This window comes from Canis lupus, chromosome 35, assembly GCF_048164855.1.
Source record: "Canis lupus baileyi chromosome 35, mCanLup2.hap1, whole genome shotgun sequence".
In the NCBI taxonomy this organism is placed as follows: domain Eukaryota; kingdom Metazoa; phylum Chordata; class Mammalia; order Carnivora; family Canidae; genus Canis; species Canis lupus.
This window is the reverse complement of record NC_132872.1, coordinates 18,534,100-18,552,648: the sequence shown is the minus strand read 5'-3', so window position 1 is coordinate 18,552,648 and position 18,549 is coordinate 18,534,100. Positions and strand designations below refer to the sequence as shown.

Below are 18,549 nucleotides of genomic sequence, written 5' to 3'. Positions count from 1 at the left end.
ACAACCCTCCCCCTTCTCCTAGTTTTATCTCCTTTACTACAAAACATCATTGTTTTGGTTAACTTCTCAATTGTAGGCCTCTCCTGTCTGTCCCATTCCATTTCAGGAAAAAGCAACTTTTCTGCCAGCTGTATGCTTCCTGCATTGCAACTGTACCTTCAGACAATGTCCCTGGCCTAACGCCTACCTCTAAGCTCAGATAACTCCACTTCATTTTTTTTTTTTTTTTTAAGATTTCATTTATTTATTTGACAGAGAGAGAGAGCAAGCACACAAGCAGGAGGAGCAGGAGGCAGAAGGAGAGGGGGAAGCTGGGAGCCTGATGTGGGGCTCTATCCCAAGACCCTGGGATCATGACTTGAGCCAAAGGCCAATGCTTAACCGACTGAGCCACCCAGGTGCCTCATTTGGGATTTAAATGACAGCTTTCTGTTTGTGGTTCCTCACTGTAACCTTACCTGTGGAGCGATTCTAATAAATCCTCCTTTTCTTTAGCTAGTTTGAGTAGATTGCTATAGAATGTAATAGAAAGTAAAAAATAAGTTAAAAATTTTTAAGAGACCACCTAGGCACTCTAAATGAGTTGAGATATTGAAGGGCTATTGAATAATACCTCAGAAAACGTGCCGTTAAGTTTGAACCGTTGTAGACCAACTGAAATCAAGGAATGAATTCTGGAATGAATCAAGGAACATAACAAATAACTATATTAAGAAATAATTTACTTCTGAACATATGTGGGTATAAAAACCAGGCCATAAACATTCTGAATAATTGCAGTTAAATTTCTTAGGATTGGGAGGGAAAAGGTGGGCTCTGCAAATTATAGGTGATAAATGAGACACCAAGTCTACATAAGATTCTAGAAAGTACTATGGAGGAGACTACTCCTTCTGTCCTCCAATTATGATGTTTACTTTAGAAAACTTTTTCTGTCTACAAACACCACAAGAGCAGCCCTCCGAAACAGGTGAATCGCTGCCCCTCACTTGGTAACAGTGACAGGAATGGAGGCAGCGTGCTTTCCTTTTTGTGCCTGGTTATTCTTACTGTCCTCGAGTTCTGTGAGAGACCCCAATATTTGCACAGTTAACTTCCCTTTATCCTTAAGCTTATCTGAGTGGCTTTATGATCCTTGAAATGAAATGAAATCTGACTGAGATAGGCAAAGTGAAGGAAAAATCTGTGCATACTTAGAAAAAGGACAGCCAGCATAGGGTCACTGAGACTAGCCTAAACCTATTTTTCTTTTGTAACAGGGTTAATAAACTGATAGCTAGTTCAGTTGCACTGTGGCTGTTGGAAATGTTACAGATCTGTTTTCATCAGCCCAGTATCTATTTGCCTTCTCTTAGCAGAACCACAATTTTACTTTGGGAAACTAAAAGCCTTCTTTGTATGCAACCTTTTTTTTTTCCTACTGTTTTCTTAGTTTATTGTGATTTTCAAAATATATTTGCTACATGTGAAAGAATAATGTAACATCCAAGTAAGTTATAAAACCACATCTTTGTATGCAACCTTTTCTGTTTTCTTAAAATTTACTTCTTTTTCAAAATATATTTGCCACATGCAAAAGAATAATATAACATCTAGGTAAGTTATAAAACCAACACCTATGAATTTAACAGGCACCAATGTTACCCATACATTGCATCTACCTAAATATTTCTGTCCTAACTCACCTCCCTGAAGCCTCCACCACTGGCCTGTCCTCCACACCCCAAGTAAACATGCAGTCTTGTTGGGAGGGTCAAGCAAAGTGTTCTCTTCTAACTGGCCAAAGGGTAAACCTGAAACTTGGGTAAAGGCGATTGGACTCTTCCATTCTATTCTTTTCAGTGGCATAAAGGATAAAAAGAGTGGGTGGCTCAGTGGTTGAGCATCTGCCTTTGGCTCAGGGTATGATCCTGGAGTCCAGGGATCGAGTCCCACATCGGGCTCCCCGCTTGGAGCCTGCTTCTCCCTCTGCCTGTGTCTCTGCCTCTCTCTCTGTGTCTCTCATAAGTAAAATAAATAAAATCTTTAAAAAAAAGATAAAAGAGGGATTGAGCAAGTTCATCATAATGAGAACAACTATATTCTCACCTGAAACTGAACTCAGTGGAGTTGGGAGTGTCCTGGGCTTTCTGAGATCTAGTTCCCTAGCTTTTTAAAAATTTCTAAGAGCCATTCTGTTTTCATTGTAATTAACCAGTTAGTATACACTGCTCACCAAAGGATTCTTCTCTAATAGCTTAGTGAATGAAAATTTCATAAAATCTTTTCTTTGATAAAGTCATATCGGGTATTTTCCTGAGTGGGCTGCAAAACATATGGGTAGGATGAGAGTAAAATAACAAAATAGCGGTCACCTCTGGGGAGAACTGGAAAGGAATTGGACCAGGGAAAGGGGCTTCGATTGTATATAAAATTTTTACTTCCTATAAATAAATTTGAGGCAGTTAATAATATGTTCAGTAATGAAGTGTCTACATGATTACCATATTATGCTTTATTATCTCCTTAGGTTAAAATTTTTTAAATTTAGGTGAAATTAGGTGGGTCTATCACGGGTTCAGCAACTGTGACCACGGGAGTGCCAGTAAACTATGTATGTTAACCTATCTGGAGGTATGTGCCCTGGGTTCTGCCTTCGATGATGCTTTTAAAAATGACTTGGAAAAATGTAAGGAAGGCATTCACATCTGTGAATGAACCAAAGATGGTGAGATCAATAGCAAACAGGTTGAATGAAATAATCAGCATACAAGAATAAGAAGTTAGCAAAAGGAATTCAGGGATGAATCTCATCAGCTAAAGAAAAATTATTTTACCATCTACTGAATGCTTATCATACGACCAGTGCTGTTTTAAGTATTTTATATATATATTGTTTTATTCAATCCCTATAGTAACTTTATTTTTTTCAAGATTTTTAATTTATTTATTCATTAGAGACACAGAGGGGGAGAAGCAGGCTCCATGCAGGGAACCCGACGTGGGACTCGATCCCAGGTCTCCAGGATCAGGCCCTGGGCTGAAGGCGGCGCTAAACCGCTGGACCACCAGGGCTGCCCCTACAGTAACTTTATGAGGTACATAGTACCATCCCTTAGTACATGAGGAGCCATAGCAAAAAGAGGTTATGCAACTTGTTCAAATTCACAAAGTTAGTAAGTGTTAGAGCCAAGCTATTAACCCATGTTGTTATAACTCCAGAGCCTCAGCTCTTAACCACTATATAATTCCAGGGTTATAAAGGCTTATGCCTCAGTTTCCCCAAAATACATTATATCATACAGAAAGGAGGAGACTGGCTTAACAGCCTACATTTCAAAACGTTTTTTGGCGAATAAGCACAATATCACTCAGCAGGGTGATGTGACTGCCAAAAAAGCAAAAAGCCTTCCATCTTAGGCTGCAGTAATAGAAATTTTGTATCAAGGATAAGGGAGCCATGGTCATGCTGTACTGTACACTGCCTCAGCCCCCGCCCCCTCTAGATATCCCACTTGAAGGAACACACCACAAAAACAATAGGCAGGGTTTGAGAGGAGACCAAGAGTTGAAAATGGTGACCTAGGAAAAATGTTTTAAGGAACTAAGACTGTTCATCTGAAAAAGGCACAACTCGAGGCAGGAGGCCATCATGACAGCTGCCTTCACATATTTCAAGTGCTCCATGGAAGAGGGATTAGATTGTTCTGTGTGGTAACAAGGGAAGAGGATAAGGAACAATGGATAATACTTGAGAGGAGAGAAATTATGTTAAATATCAGGAAGAACTCTGTGGTGGTCAAAACTGTTAGAAGATGAGACAGATTGTCTTGAGAAGAAGGGAGTTCCCAGGAGCTGGATGTATCATAGTAGACAGTCCTTGTTGGGATGTTATTGAAGCTTCTAATGAGACCGTAGCTAGAAAGACTGTCTAATGTTAACACTAGTGCTTACTGGTTTTATTATCAAATCCATTAGTGCAAAATCATCGTCCACTCAGAGACCTCGTTTTATGGTATGATCCTTAAATGACTCCTTGGTGACTCCCCCTCCTTCTCTCTTCCAAGGCAGAAAGCTTGCAGGACTAGCTGTCTAGGACCTTAGTACAGCTAAGTCCTGCTCTGCTACTAGTTGTGTAACATTGAGGAAATCATTTAGCCTTTCCCTGCTTCAATTTTTTTTCAATTTTAAAAAGAAAGTCCCTTTCTTTGTTTCACCCAGCTCATGTGGGCATTAGTGAGTATGCACTGGGATGTGCTTTAGAAAATTAAAGTAATATGCAAGTATAACCTGTGAAGATTACAATGTAAGTTCTGGTCACCATATACCTCAGATACCCCGCATTTCCTGGCACCGCTCTCATCTCTATATTCTCTCCCATCCTTCCTAGAATTCATAGACTTTTTGTTTGTTCTTCCTTCTTTTGTTCCTTCGTTTTGCAAATCTGTAAATCTTCGTTGAGTTACTGTTACACGTTAGGCAATGTACAAGTTCTTATGGTAGCCACTATCCTGAAAATAGAACCAAGGAGATATCATTTCTTTAGGTGTTTCTTTTCTCTACGCACAACTAATGTAATACAAAGCAAGGGATTTGAATACCTTAAGAGTAATATAGAGAAAATATTGTAGAAGATCATAAGAGTAGGGAATTCACTCTAGGAAAGCTAGATAATCTTTCTTTCTTTTTTTTTTTTAAAGACTTTATTTAATTTATTAGAGAGAGAGAGAGAGAGAGAACAGAGGACCGGGGTGGGGTAGAACAGGGAGGGGCAAAGTGGGAAGGAAAAGGAGGGGGAAAGAATCTCAAAGATTCCAGGTGGTGCTTGGAGCTCAACACAGTGTTTGATCCCAGGACGGATGCCAGAGATCACGACCTGGGCCGAAACCAAGAGTCGGAGGCCCAACTGACTGAGCCACCCAGGTACCTTAATCTTTCTTGCTTATTTCCAACTCTGTTGGGATGGAGTAAAAGCAGGTTCTCTTTGGAATTATGAATGCTTGCATTGGTGCTAAAAAGTGGTTTGATTGTCCAAGTTCCAATTTTTAGTTCCTTGGATTTGGCCTTGAGGAGCGAGGTGATTTGCTTTATTATTATTATTATTATTATTATTATTATTATTATTTTCTTATAGAGGGAAAAAAGCAAGGCTCGCTAGGCGAAGTACAAGGCAAAAATTGTTATGTAGGGCAGGGCCCTCATCACTGTAACTATCTATAGAGTTTCCATGGGCAAAACAAGGCTTGTTTCAAAGAAGGATTTATTACAAGTTTGCCTTTTTAGGTGCTTAATAATAGCTACTCAATGGGATGTTTGCTTTAACCTGGGATCTGTCTGACATCCCTTTTACATGCAGAGATGCTGGAGTTGGTAGAGTGTCGGCTAAAGGGAAATCATAAACACTGGCTGAGTGAGTTGCAACAAGTCCATGAACTCCATTTGATATGCTGGTTATGTCTTAGAAAACTTTCTGTAAAGCAGCTGTCACTGGCCTATATGTGTGAACGATAAGTAAAATCAATATTTACTGAATATTCAGTAGGTTCCAGGCTTCATTATTCTATATGGATTATTTCATTTACTGTTAGTTGTATTATCCCTATTTTACAAAAAAGAAAACTGAGTCTTAGAGTGATTAAGACATGTTTCCAAGGTTACGCAGTTAGGGAGTGATGAAATCAGGATTTGAGTTAGGATTGTATAAAGAAGTAGTACATAGATGAGAATGTAAATGTTATTTATAGACATTTAAATAAATATAAACTTATACGTGTATGTTTACACACGTTATTTAAATTTACTCTCCAAAAATTATTTTGTAATAAATGACTCATATAAAATAAAATTAAGGGATCCCTGGGTGGCGCAGCCGTTTAGCGCCTGCCTTTGGCCCAGGGCGCGATCCTGGAGACCCGGGATCGAATCCCACATCGGGCTCCCGGTGCATGGAGCCTGCTTCTCCCTCTGCCTGTGTCTCTGCCTCTCTCTCTCTCTCTCTCTGTGACTATCATAAATAAATAAAAATTAAAAAAAAAATTAAAAAAAAAATAAAATTAAGAAAATGGACAAATCAAGGCCAGGAGAAGGAGGAATGTGCTAACCTTATGAACTTTGTTTGATCATCAAATGTAAAAACAGGAAAAATGTAGACCCTTTATTTTTAAATTTTTTTTTCCTAGACCCTTTTAAATGCCATTTTACCCAGACAACAGAGTTGTTTTTATTTTCATAACCCTACATTATGAAAGTTAAATAAACTCTATGAAAGCTATGATTTTTCTTGATCATATTTTTAATTTTTGAGCATCATTGCCATTTAAAATGTCTTGATATTTATTCTTAAATGAGATGATAAAAATCTAAAAAGTATTTCCTATATGGTAAAACACTACATTTTGTTTAGTTCTAAGAGTCTTTTCCTTAGTGGTGAGGCCTTATCTATCATACAGGAGACTGGCATTCCATTCTATCACTTCTCCTAGGAGCAGGCAATTTTCCTTTTCCAGAATCTGGCATGCACAGGGGTCTAGCACATAGATCCCTTTCAATAAAGGATCTGCGGAAGACTATCGAATGATGGCTTATACTACCACATGATGCCTAATACACCACCAATATATATATGCATGTAAAAAATGTGTCATTCTCCCAATATAAAGGTTCTGTGGACACACCAGTTTTCCAGTATCAGTAATGTGTTGCAGTGAGACACTTCTGTGTACTTCTCTATGCTCTCTTATATCAATCCTGGTCAGCGCCCTGCCCTATCAGAGGTCACCAACCTTCAATGCAAAACCTTGGGGCATGTGCTAATAAGACTTTATCACAGTAGTGTGGGAAGAAAATATTTAAACTCTGAATTTGATTTTTTACTTCATGCTTTTTTGTTTTGTTTTTGTGCATATATGCTTTGTAAAAATAAATATTATGTCCATGTAATGCTGCACTTTAAAAACACATACATAAGGGTATCTGGGTGGTATAATCGGTTAAGCCTACAGCTCTTGGTTTTGACTCAGGTCATGATCTCAGGGTCCTGGGATTCAGCCTGACGTTGAGCTCAGTACAGAGTCTACTTGATTCCTTCTCCCTCTCCCTCTGCCATCCCCCACACCATGGCCTGCACTCTCTGTCAAATAAATAGTTTTTAAAACCCCACAGACATAAATATACATATGTATATACCTGCTCGAACATTTTACATTTACCTACTTGAAAGAGAACAACGTGTGATTTAAACATTTGAAAACTGTATCTCTAATTCTGCTAAGCTAAGCATAATTAAAAAAAAAAATCTTTGCAACCATAAAGAAATTAAGGATATTTTCCTATGGTTAGGGTTGGAGGTTAGGGGTAGGCTGGTCTTTTACATTTTTCATAACATAAATATACTAGCAAATAATTATAACACTTAAATCAGCAAATAAGTATAGAAATTCATGTTGATTCTTTTCTTTTCTTTTTTCCTCTTAAGAAAAGAGCACAGTGAAATCCTGAGAAAATTTTTCCGATTTTTTCCTCCATTTGCCTCTAATCCCTGAAGTTTGTCCTTTGGAAGGAAGGACTGTCAAGTTACTCAAAACTCATGTTGGGTGTTTAAGAGTCCTAGGTTTAAGTTCCTTCTTCACAGCTCTTCTGTATAATATCGAGGAGGTTATATACTTTGTCCCTGTCTCATTTCTCTAATGGGAAAAAAAGAGGTACCTTAGTACCTACCTCATTGCAGTGTAGTATGGATAAAGAACACTTTGTTCCATCTTTCAAATGCATGCAAAGTGTCATTAATAGAACTTTTAATATTATCAGTTTAAAATGCTGTGATTTTATATACTTTTTCTTTTTTAAAAGTTTTTTTTTCTTTAAAAAATAAATGAAACATCGTATTTCTAAATACCACTATTTGTTTTCTAACTTTCAAGAGCTTAGGTTTTCTCTGTATCTACTTCTTTCTCTCTCTCTCTCTTTTTTTTTTAAGATTTTATTTATTCATGAGACACAGAGAGAGAGAGAGAGAGGCAGAGACAGAAGCAGGCTCCACACAGGAAGCCTGACATGGGACTGGATCCCAGGTCTCCAGGATCACACGTCCTGGGCTGAAGGCCGCGCTAAACCTCTGAGCCACCCAGGCTGCTGTATCTCCTTCTCTTTGCCATTCTTACACACGTGCATATACACACACTCACCGGATAACTTTAAGATGGCATAACACTCACTGGATGCCTTAAGATGGCATCAAGGAAATAAAAGGGATTTGAAATAAATTCTCTGTTTTCCTTTAAGTGTTACAGCTATGCATCAAGGCCATAAAATCATAGTGTTTATTGAATAATCTTCAAAATGTTTGTGTTTAAGAATAATTCAGGCTCTTAAATTAGAAGGAAACTTAAGAAAACATCTAGGGTCTACGATCATGTCCGGCCCATAGTAGATGCTGAATAAACACTTAATGAAGGAAAACTGGGGGCTGGGGGTGGGGGGAAAGTTTCTTATTTTAATCTTAAGAGAAAAAAAAAAAATTAACCCCAAAGCAACTGTGAGCATTAAAGAGGATAAGTTAGTGGCTCAAGAGTGTTCAGCTAGCTTAAGCATGGGGTCTGGAATTTATTCCTCTTAATTTCTAGCTTTGGTTTTCTACCCCACGGCAGCCTGTTGACTTGTTTATATAGGACTGCCAAACATAATCTGCCAAAGATGCATCTTAGAAAACAAAACAAAACAAATCAGAAAGAAGAGCCTTTGCGTTCACCATCTCCAAAGTCACCCAACATGTGATGTTCACATATGTCGTGAAATATGTAAAGTAAATATCATACAGAATATGCAGACTACAAATCTTACTCCTATTGACTCGCCAGGGCTAGCTTTAAGGGAAAGTGTCAAGAGCCCACCTTCCCTGACCTGCTGTACCTCCCCGCACCCTCTGTAAGCCCACGCAGGTGATCTGCTGTCCCCTGAGCAGCTGAGAGCGGACAGGTCATCCCAGCAAGAACGTTTAGCTTCGCGTCTGTGCCCGTTGGTAGCGATTTTCCTGCATTTGCCTACGAACGAGGCGCGAACAACCTGAACGCCTTCCAGCCCCCGTCCACTTGCCCTGCACTATCCTGGCCTATGTGACTGCTGACCCATTGACAAAAGAGATCCCAGCAGCCGAGAGCCCTTCTTGGTCACTTGTCAGCCGGGTCGGGCTGTATAAAATCGTAACACAACGCACGCCTCCTTCCGTGGGGCACCACACGGCAGCGATTTAAAAAAAAAAAAGAAAAAACAGAAAAAAAAAAAAAAAAAAGCCCCTCACTTCCACATCCAGTGGAGTTGTAGTTTATTACTATAACCCTCCCGAGTCAGAAGGACAGCAGTCCCGAGCCTGGCAACTCGGTGCCGACAGCGTGTGCCCCCGTCGCCCCACTCTGCTGGGCCTCTCTACCTGTCCTCTCCTACTGCCTACAGGTCCCGAACATTAGAAAATAGAAAATGTGATGATCTTTGTGTGTCTCTGTGAAATGTGTGTATGTGTGCGTGTGTTTGGGTGTAACGGGCGCTGTGTTTGGCCGCGCGGGCCGTCCGTCAGGCCGCGGACCAATGGCAGGCCGCCTTATATAGGCTGAGCGGCGCCGGGCTCCCGGGCTCATGGACTGTATGTGGAGCAGCTCCGGTGGAGCGGAGGCAGCGCGGCTCCGCGGGCTCCCCTGCACTTTCCCACAGCCGAGCCCCGACCGGCCGCCCAGGGCGAGCCACGCACACGCCCTCGCGCCCGGCGAGCCCGCGAGGTAGGCGCCCGCGCCCCCGGCCCGCCCCGGCCGTCCCCCCGCACTTTCTGTTTTCCCGACTCACTTGCGAGCCGCCGGCTGCAGCCCCGAGGACTCCGCGGCAGGAGCGGCGGCGGCGGCGGCGGCGGCGGCCGGGAGGGTGGACTTGAGGAAGCCGGAGGGAGCCCCGCGCGCCCGCCGCCGCCGCCGCCGCCGCGCCCCGCCGGGCACTCTGCCCCTCCGCCAAAACTTTGGGTCGGGAGAGGTCGCGGGCGAGGGTCGCGGCGGCCGGCGGGGGGGCGGCGGCGGCGGCGGCGGCGGGGGGCGCGGAGGCAGTGCCCCGCGGCGGGAGGCTGGGGGCCGGGCCGGGGAGCAGTAGGCCAGCCGGTGCCAGGCTGCGTTTGCAGCCAGCACCTCTCGGCGCACGGGCAGCGCCGCCCGAGCGGGGCACGGGGCCGGGGCCGGGGCCGGGGCCGGGGCCGGGGCCGGGGCGCGGGCAGGGCAGCCCGAGGAAAACAACAACAGAGCCGGCCCCCGCGCCGGCGGGAGGCTCGCGGCCGCCCGGGGAGCCCCAAACTTCATCGCGGCGAAAGTACGTGGATCCCCGCCTGGGCTCGGCTGCCGGGGGAGGTGGGGCCTGGGGCGCCGGGGCAGGGGAGGAAGGTACGGGGAGCCGCAGCCCTCGGTGGATTCGTGCAACGTTCCGTGTGCGTCGCGGACCGGGCACAGCGGCCCCGGGGGCTCGTGCATCTGGAGAGTTGGGATTCGGGGTTCCGGCCCCGCGGATCGGTGCCCTCCCGGCGCCCCCCCCGCCCCCGCCCCCGCCGCCGCCCCCGCCGCCGCCACCCCTAACCGAATGCGCGGCGAGTGGAGAAAGTGCTGTTTTAGTGCCCGAGGAGCCGGGAGGAAGAATAGGGGGAGAGGGGGGAAGAGGGCGAGGGAGACGGGGAGAGAGAGAAGAGGGAGGGAAAGGCAAGGCGGGGGGGGGGGGGGGGCAGAGAGAGAGAGAGAGGGAGAGAGAGAGGAGGGGGAAGAGGAGGAGGGAGGCTGTGTCAGGATTTTGCTTGAATGTGGGATTATGTTGTGTCAATAAGTTTAAGGTGGAGAGAGCGAGGCTGGGGGTGGCGGTGGAGGGGAGGAGGAAGGCCTTGGCTGCTTAAAGTCAGCTTTCCGAAGGTAAGTTACGGCATTGCATGGTCGCGATGACAGAAAACTTGCAGATCCTTTATCCGGGGATGGGGTCGATGCCTCTAGAAAGAGCTCCCCAGCCCTCCCGAGCCACACTCGTGTTACACTGTTATTTGCTGCGATCCGGGTCGCTAGTAAATTACAGAAATCAGACTCGAGGTTTCTTTTTTCCCTCCTCCACCTCGTCTCGCTCGCTCACCCTCAGAAATTTATTATCATTTTTTTCTCCTTCCTTCCTTTCTTTCTTTTCTAATTTTCTTTTTCTTTCTTTTCTTTTCTTTTCTTTTTTTTTAAATGTCTCGGTAGCGTAGGAAACTTACACGGTAACCGAGACCCACCCCGAGCCCTGTAATGTACAAGGACCCTAAATCCCAAGAATCTGGAACACGTTTCTTGTGTGAAATAGCCGCGATCGTTTCGGCTAAATGAGGAAGGTAAAACGAAACGATGCAAAAAAGCTAAGACACAACATGTACGACACGGGGGGGGGGGGGGGGAAGAGAGGGAGAGACGGAGAGAGAAGCTATTTTTTGCTTTTCCTTTCTGTAGAAAGGAAAATAAAGCGTGCATTCCCCTTCCCTCCCGGGGTGTAGGGTCTGGGCGATATTTTAACAGTGTGAGGACAAATTAGCCCAGGTGGATCTTGTTGAAAAGTTTTCGCGAGGTGGGGTGGAGGTGGGGGCGGCTCGGAGGGGAAGGTGGGTGGAGGTGGTGGGGGATGGGGACGGAGCGAGCTCCGCCGCTGCTAATGGTCATTGGCCTGGGGCTTTGAAACCATTGCCCGTCCTGCTAATGACACGTCCAGTGCTGGTCTCCAGGCCGCCGACGCCGGGCTGCCGGCGCCGGGGGTACTTTGCCCACGCGGGGAGGGGCTCCCCTCGCCGTCCCCGGGGCTGCCCACTCGCGGCGTGGGGCCCCCACGCGCGCCCCCTCTCCCGCGCGCCGCCGCCGCCGCTCGCGCGACTTTTGCAGGCGGCGCCCCCCGCCCCGCGCCGGCCCCACGCGCGGTCCGGGCTCGGAGTGGCGGCGCCTCCCCGGGGGGCAGCGGAGGCAGCGGCAGCGGCGGTGGCGGCGGCGGGATCTTCGCCGGGGCCCGCGGGAGGAGGAGGAGGAGGAGGAGAGGGAGGAGGAGGAGGAGGAGGAGGGGGGGGGAGGAGGAGGAGGAGGAAGGAGGAGGAAGAGGAGGAGAGGGAGGCGTTTTCTGCCCAGACCGCCGCGGGTGCGAGCGGGCACGGGCTCGGGGACACCCCACTCGTTGCTCCTCCGTTATGGAAAGGTGTTTCGCAGACTTTTACGCCGGGAGTGTGGGATTTGTACTTCATTTTCCTCCCCCCCCCTTCCCCAAAGCAAGATGGACTCTATTCCCTTTCTCTTTCTCCCTGTGCCTCTGCCTCTGTCTTGTCAGCCTCTAAGATCGACATTTTGTACTAAGATGCAAACTTGATGGTGACCAGCAACAAAGGCGGGGTGGGAGCCCTCGCTCGCCTCCTCCCCCTCGGCTTCCTAGCGCCCCCCACCCCGACCTCGGGGACCCGGTGGCCCTGCACTTGCCGCCCCGGGCTCCCCGGGCTCCCCCGGCTCCCCCGGCTCCGGCGACTGTGTTTCCCGGCTCGGTTCCGAGCTCCAATCGCGGGATTGTGACTGGGGCCGGGCGTTCGGGCGACGGCTGTGGCCGCCCCAGGTCTGCAGGGCTGAGGGCTGCGCTACCTGCACCCGCTGCTGCCGCCGCCGCCGTGCACCGTGCACCGTGCACCGGGGAGGGGAGGGCAGGGCAGGGCAGGGGAGGGGAGGCTCCGGCTGCCTGGGCTGCCTGTCGATTGCTATGATTTGGTTACTGGTCTGTTTGTCCTGGGGGCGGCGATCACTTGTGCAAGTTGATGAATGATCGCGGTGTGGGGTTTGGGTTTTGCAGAAAAGGATCAACTTTCAGCTTTGTACAGACGGGGAGTAGGGAACGAGGGTGCAGGAGGCACCCTGGAATGCCAGCTGGGCTACCCTCAGCCTCTCTCTGCTCCCTGAATGCAGGCGGCTTCTTTGCACAGTTTGCGCGTGGGGGTGGGAGGCAGAGAGAGGGGAAGGGTTGCTGGGGTGCTGGACTCCTGGCTTGTGGGGACCTTCCTTCTTAGGTGTTGCAGGAGTTGGGACTCTATATTGTAAAGCTCTACCATACTGATGATGTACCTTATTTGATACTTTATAGGTCACTATCATATGACAAAGGCTTTGCCGCAGTTCATCTTCCTCCCTGTGTACTTTCCATTTGCCTTCCTGGGTAAGTATGCAAACTCTTCCTACAGGGAAGCCGGATGGCTATTAGCAGTGGCCGAAGGGTCCTTACTGTTCACACAAGAAGATGGCTTACTGGGGTTACAGCACCCCAGAAATCTTATCTTACTGAGTTTCCTTCCCACAGTAGAAGTCAATTTATGAGGCTTCGTATGTAGAATTCAGTTGCTGTTATTTATTATTTTAAGGTAGTCTAGATGTTTACTTCGCATTTATCTGCAAGTATCATTTGAAAACTTAAACTTTCAAATAGTCATTTTAATTGGTAATGAAATTTTAGGGAGTTCCAAGGCCTAGGAAATTTAATACTAGATAATATTGTAGAAAGATTGTAGCCTGAGTGGAGAGAATTATTAAAAACCCAAGGAAGCATTGTGTAGAATGCCTCTCTAATTATAGTGACTGACATTTGCCTATTCTTTCCTAGGTGCTCTGTCTTGGGTAACTTGTGCTGTTTGTGACAGTTATTTTTGCGGTGGGGAAGGGTGGACTGGACAGTATGGTAAATCTAGTATTTAGTGTACCAGCCTGATATCAAAGGCAAATCACTGTTTCCAAATTAATCATAATTTCCTTCAAAATGTACACATTTAGAGAACTTGGATGTATTCTAACAGCATGTATATGCAATAAACAGCAGCTCTGAAATCACTTAAGTGCCTGTTTTCACATGCAGGCCCCCCAAATGGAAAAATTGGTGAAATAACATGTGGGACTACAAGTGCCTGTAAAGTTAGTTTTTGAGAAGTAACGGTTTAGGGCGAGAGTTTATAGAACTTTTGAAAGCAGCAAGCTGAGCCCAAATTGCAGAAAACTAGCTTACAACATGCCCCTCCATTGTAAGGAACACCTCAGATACTCCAGGTTGCTGATAAGTTAAATGTGTGTATCGGTTGTGGTACTCGATAATACTACCTTAGTGAAGATGGAGTTTGTATTTTGTGAATGGAAATAGACTTGAACTCAGTTTTCAATTAAAAAAAAAAAAAAAAGTAAAGAGATCTGTTTTGTTGCCTGACTTGCTAATAAGATATTATACATGTTACTAAAAGTTTGTCTTAAAAATGAGAGAAATTGAGGACTAGGCCTTTCTGGTAGTTTCCATATAGTAGAAGAACATACTCTGATGTTGCAGAGAACCTTAGATGATTATAAGTTCCGTGTCCAACATCTTTCATGGAATGTAAATATCACATTATTTCAGATAGTTAAGAGAACCTCTTAATACGTCACATACCTAACAGTCCGATTGGAATGGTCAGAATGAGATGGTTCTGTAAGATGGATTTAGTGCACACCAAAGTATGTGGATTTCAGTGTCTTTGAAAAAATTAAAAAAAAAATTTTTAAAGCTTGTTTGCAAGAGAAGTTTTTCATTTTTGAACATATGGCAAGAGTATTCAAAATGCATTCCTGATTTACTAAAGAACACCACATTTATACATGTGAGGCGCATTATTTTGTTCACTAGAGCAAACTTTTAATGTTACTTCTTTCCCCGTGGAAGTATATTTGACCAATTCAGAATTTAAAATGGGAATCAGTAATTTCCAGAATAAAAGCGATCTGATGAGCTCTTGCATTTCTTTGAGGTATCAAACAACTGCTTCATTAAAACAATATTTTCAAGAACAGTCTCGGTCTTTGAAGTGAGAGTAGTTTTTGTAGTGTAAAACTTGTAGTAGTGATCTAAGAGAAGTCACCCTGACAATGAATTACCAGTTATTTGCATCTAAAATATATTTATTTGATTTGAAGCTTAATTATCAAAATAAGAATTTAGAGGTTTTGCTTCTATATTGCCAAGAGTTTCCAAACTTCCCATTTTATTATTCTGCATATCTCTATTAAGTTCTGAAACTGAAGTCCTAATTTGCATTTCACATTGATGCTAGTTGTTAAAAAGAGGAGGTTCATATATGTTGTTTCTTAGTGCTACATCTTTTGGAGGTACCGTAGCAGGTTTAGAAAGAGTCTTCTGCTGGAGACTTAGATATTAACAAAATTTGCAATTTTGACACCTTTTTTTTTTTTAATTCCTCTTGATCTTCATATCTAAATTAAAAAACGTTCGGGGTTTAGGAGTTGGTGAGATAGCTCTGCTCTACAACTTGGAACGTATATGCCACCTTTGACCTTATAGATCTGATCTTTATACTTAATCCATTGAAACAGAGGAGATTTGTTTAGACATTGAATTAACACAGCTTTGAGGGAAAGCTAGGATGAACACGTAATTATGGTTTGCTTATGTTGTAAGTAGCTATGTAATTGATAAGGCTTTTTGAATGTAGATAAAGAAGGAGCAGCCTCAAAATAATGCGGCACAATTCACGAAAATCTTCCTCTGCAGCTAAAGTATAAAGTATTTTTCAGTAAAATGACAGACATAATTTCCAATTAATAATCATAAGCCAAAATATTAAAAGTTCACATTTTCCTACGTTTCACATAGCACAGGTAAAGCAAGGGCCATATTTTTAACTGTATCTTAGCACGAGTATCAACTACTTTTTTATTAGAAATCTTTAATAGAAGTAAAAAGACTTCACAGTTCAACCCTGCTAAAAAAACCTTTTGAAAATAGCCTCATGATAGACATGGCTGTTTCAAAGAAAATCCTTGAAATTATTAGTGTCATAAAAAAGTGCAGAAGTGTTTAAAATTGTGATATTTAAATGTTCTAAGTTACTAAATTTAGGTAATTAATTATGGCATATTGCATCACCAGTGTGGTACACCTGTATTTTTAAGAGTTAATCTTAGGCAGTGCTTAACTTAAGAAAGAGGCACTTTTCTTGAACTTGCAGTTTGAAGTCCATCTGGTTTTTTAACATTTCACTACTGAGGGCACCTTTTAAAATAGGTCTGAGTGATATCTTTTTTATATTTTTAGTCAACTTCCTTCCTCTCACTATGAAATGAAAACAAACCCAAATCATAAAAACATTGTAATTTTACTGTTTGGTTTTTATCGCATGCCCCAGGTAAATTGGATACAGGTGGTCCTCAGGTTATACTTTGAGAAACACTACTCTGAAAGTAGTAAGGACTAAGGCTAAAGATTGAATGAGGGTCTTCTAGCTAGAAGATTCTGTGACTGTAATTCAATCAGTGGGTTTGTACTACCTCAAGGGCAGTCATCACATACTGTGTCGAATTGTAGAGATTTCTATATATTAAGTTATACCTGAGGAAAGCACTTTTTGAGTACAGCTGCTCTCAACATTCATATATGTTCATATTATCCCTTAGCAGGCAATTACAGTTTCTTGAAATGCCGACATCATTTTAAAACTGTAAAGATACATGCAGAAAATCCCCGTGTATTAATAGGGATTGTTTTCATTTTTTTTTTTTCTTTCAAAGGAAAAGATGAGATGAAAACTGGAGTTAAGGACAGGTTACACAATGGAAATGCAAAAGCAGGCAAGCCAATAACGAATTCTATCTAAAAGTATATATGAATACAGAGAAGATGAAAGATGAAGGGAATGAAAGTCTTAAAGGGATGAATATAGACCATGAAGCATTGGCACATCTACCAAAATATAAACTTTTAATAAGTTAAGATATGTGAGTCAGTTCAATGATCTGGATAGTGAAATAACTACAGCTCGTGAGGAGGTTGTATAAAGTACAAAGTAAAAATGAGAATGAGTTGAATTTTTTGAAGTCTTAGAAAAATAAATACTGTAAAATATTGATTGAGTAATTAAACTAACTGTTAAACATGGCCCTCAGGTGAAGAGATCAGGGGATAAAACGGAAGTTCCTAGAACGGAATAACTAGGATCCTAAAATGGACGTTGAATGTTGGTTTTTTTTTTTGTAAAGGGAGTAATTACATAAAACATCGATAACTTATTCCAAAGGAGAAATACAAATGAGGATAAAAATTGTGTGAGGGAGCCATATTAAATGTTTTTGGCTGAGATGTATGGTAAGAAATACATTTTCTATCCCAATTCATATATAAAAACTGAAACAAGTTTTGCTGAAATAGTACTAGAGTAGTGCCCTCTGGTATTTTCTGTTCTTGTCTGATCTTTATAAATCTAATGTGTTCCAAACTTTTATTAAAAAAACACAGTATTATTCTCTAAATTGATCTTATGATTTAGAGTTTGAAAAAACACCAACCTGGAGGACTTGTTAAAAATGCCCCCTCCCTCCCCCCGAGGGATCCCTAGGTGGCTCAGTCAGTGCAGCATGCTACTCTTGATCTCAGGGTTGTAGATTTGAGGTCCATGTTGGGTGTAGCGATTACTGAAAAATAAAATCTTAAAAAAAAAAAAATGGAGGTCCTCAGGTCCCAAATCCAGATAAGCTGATTTAGTGAGACTGAAGTGGGGCCCAGGAATCTGTGTTTTAGCTAGGGCTTTAGTGTTTCTGAAGTGACTCTGACATACTTTAAGAAACTCTGGTGTAGGGGACAGATGGCTAAAGAGTGAGTAGGAGTCATGCACTGAATGTGGGGTTCAGGTTCTTTGACGAGGTCTCTTCCAGCTTCAACAATCTGTGGCTGTGTTTCAATCAGCGTGTTGGCAGTACCTCAGTGTGACAAGAGCCCTTGTCACCCTCTACCCTGAGAGTAGCAGGTGTAGTAGAAGGAACAGAGACTTGGAAGCCAAAGATTCCTGGATTCCACCACTGTTGCCCTTCTTGCTTACTGACCAAGGGACTTTAAGCATGTCACTACAAAATAAACTTCCATCATTATGTGCAAAAATATTTACAATGTAGCAGAATGAGAATCACACAAGACTGTGATGTGCGTAATGATCCTTATCCACAGTCAGCGCTCCATATATATGTTCTAATAGTTCTGTCTCCCCTCATCACAAGTCCTACTAAATTTGAAGTTTCTCAGAGCTGTGCCTTTTAATTTTTTAAACATCTTTTAAAATATTGTATTTATTTTTATTTTTTAAGATTTTATTTATTCATGAGAGACACAGAGCGAGAGGCAGAGACATAGGCAGAGGGAGAAGCAGGATCCCTGTGGGGAGCCAGAGGTGGGACTCGATCTGAGGACCCCAGGATCACGCCCCAAGCCAAAGGCAGCCGCTCAATAGCTGAGCCACCCAGGTGTCCCCCCTCTTTTTTTTTTTAAAGTAAACTCTGTACCCATCGTGGGACTTGAACTGATGACCCCAAGATCAAGAGTTGCATGCTCTATCAGCCTGTGCCTTTTAATTTTTGTTTCCTCTAAGGTACAGTTGGCCCTTGAACAACACAGGGATTGGGGTGCCAACAGCCCCCCTCCCTACTGTGCAGTCAAAAATCTGCATAGAACTTCTAACTCCCCAAGAACTTAACTACTAATAACTTACTGTTGGCTAGAAGC

General features: G+C 43.5%; 1 protein-coding gene and 1 long non-coding RNA gene across 14 annotated transcripts in view; one reads left to right on the top strand and one right to left on the bottom strand.

The window, feature by feature from the left end:
- Positions 1–9,896, bottom strand: part of LOC140624934 (uncharacterized) — a 54,566-nt gene extending 44,670 nt beyond the window's left edge. The window contains exon 1 of the long non-coding RNA XR_012024359.1: positions 9,811–9,896. This is a non-coding gene — a long non-coding RNA (uncharacterized lncRNA). The remainder of the gene's footprint in view (positions 1–9,810) is intronic.
- BBX (BBX high mobility group box domain containing) overlaps positions 9,580–18,549 on the top strand; it is a 271,116-nt gene continuing 262,146 nt past the window's right edge. For 6 of the 13 annotated variants that reach the window (XM_072811926.1, XM_072811931.1, XM_072811930.1 and 3 more), the window contains exons 1-2: positions 9,580–9,746; positions 13,114–13,185. The gene's annotated coding sequence lies outside the window, so the exon portion shown is untranslated. Of the gene's footprint in view, positions 9,747–10,204; positions 10,318–10,846; positions 10,902–13,113; positions 13,186–18,549 lie in introns of those variants that run through there. The other 7 variants (XM_072811929.1, XM_072811922.1, XM_072811920.1 and 4 more) reach the window with 3 other exon arrangements.